This window comes from Apteryx rowi, unplaced genomic scaffold, assembly GCF_003343035.1.
Source record: "Apteryx rowi isolate R43461 unplaced genomic scaffold, aptRow1 scaffold_716, whole genome shotgun sequence".
In the NCBI taxonomy this organism is placed as follows: domain Eukaryota; kingdom Metazoa; phylum Chordata; class Aves; order Apterygiformes; family Apterygidae; genus Apteryx; species Apteryx rowi.
The window spans coordinates 84,104-85,751 of NW_020451001.1; the positions used below are offsets into that span (position 1 = coordinate 84,104).

General features: G+C 50.5%; 1 protein-coding gene across 9 annotated transcripts in view; it reads left to right on the forward strand.

Moving 5' to 3' along the window:
• BCLAF1 (BCL2 associated transcription factor 1) overlaps window positions 1–1,648 on the forward strand; it is a 25,102-nt gene that overhangs the window by 1,342 nt on the left and 22,112 nt on the right. Inside the window, exon 2 of one of the 9 annotated variants that reach the window (XM_026087421.1) lies at window positions 261–321. The exons of 7 other annotated variants lie outside the window; for them this stretch is intronic. The gene's annotated coding sequence lies outside the window, so the exon portion shown is untranslated. Of the gene's footprint in view, window positions 1–18; window positions 43–260; window positions 322–1,648 lie in introns of those variants that run through there. One more of the 9 variants, XM_026087424.1, reaches the window with a different exon arrangement.

Below are 1,648 nucleotides of genomic sequence, written 5' to 3' on the forward strand. Positions count from 1 at the left end.
GGAGTCGGGCCGAGCCGGCATCGCTCCTGCCCGGGGGCGAAGGTAGAGCGGAAGGGGGCGGCGGGAGGCGGTCGCGGAGCTGCCCCGGGCTCGTTCCCGGCCCCTGGAAGCCCCCCCGGGGAGGGGAACAGGCGGGCTGCCGCCGTCGGCCTCCATCCCGTCCGACCGGGGTTTGCAGCCTTTTCCGCCCTGCCACCGGGAGATGGCCCCCCGGGGATCGCCAGGGAGCACTGGTAACAGGAATAAAATCTCCCCATTAGGTTCGCGGTGTCCCTCCGAGGAGGGAAACTGCTGGATTTAAAGGATGCTTCCCTATATCGGGTGAGCCTTTACACTCGTTGGAGGAACTTCCCTTCGGGCATCATTGCTGCTTAAGCGCTTGTACCTTAAATACTCTGTTTTGGGTTGTCTCGTGCATGTTGACGACCCTGTTTCGAAAATACCAGTAAAAGCTGGCGGGGGATTGAAGTGGGTTTTGTGCCCTTTGCTATTATATTTCCAGTGATGAGTATGCTTCGGTATAAATCCTTTGCAGGATCTTGCCCTTTGTTTGTTTGTAACCACCCCCCCCCCAATCACCTTTCATTTTCTTACAGAAATTAGATTCTTGTTTTGTATGTCATGATGATCATTTACCAAGTCAGTACAACTTGTCTCTTGTTTATCTCGGAGATCAGTTTTACCCTAATAGTAGCAGTTAAATTTTTGTTATAGAAAAAGCAAGGGACATGCAAAACAAAGAATTTTTTGACCCAGGAAGTAGTTAATTCTTGAGTAATGGTTGTTTTAGGATAAATGTATAAAAACATTCCTTAGAGTAGTTATCCTCAGAGTGGGAGGGGTTGATTTGGTGTGTGGGGTTCCAGGAAAATGCTGTCTAGCTGTTGTTGTCTTTCTCCTCCTCCCTCCTGTTTCCTGTCTCAGATAATCTCATTGCTGAGTGGGGGGAATAAGAAGGAGGCAAAGGCTGTGGCTCAGAGGTGCACTCCAAGCATGCAACTTCTTGTGGCAGAGGGGGTGGGAATTGCTTCCTCCTACTCATCCTTTCCCATGTTGAGTGATGGGCTGTGCTAAACGGCAGGAAGAGGTTTGCTGTGATACAAGTATCAGTACTTTGGGTGTGACTGCTTCTCTCCTGAGAGCTGGCTCCTTGGCTTGGGCAAGGCTGCTGTGGGCTTGGCTGTGAGGAGCAGTTCATCAGGTGAAGGCTGTGGCTGAAGGAATCTTCACCCTTTGGCTCTGTTCGGGGGGGAGGGGAGATGTGTGCCGGGGGAAGGGCCTATTGCGATTGGGGATGCAGAAAACTTGTAGTGGCTGTAGTTCAGAGAGGGTCAGCAGGGAGCTCTTGGAAGCTAGGGTGCAGGTATTTAGGGGAATACAAAGCATGGACTGTTAGATTCAGGCTGAGGGTGAAAGAGATTGTGGTGTAGGGGCTTGAGAAATGCTAGAGACCATTTCGGGGTTTGTTTACAAGTGGTGGAGGTGGGTGAACGAAAGTACTGAAGAAAGAAAGTATTTGAATCACAAGTGTACTCAGATTATGTGTGACAGTTTCTGCCAAAGGTGATGTCCACTAGTAAGAAGAAAGAAAGATGATGTCTTGTCCATTGTTCTCTTTCTCCCCCCCTCTCTTTCTCCCCCCCTCTCT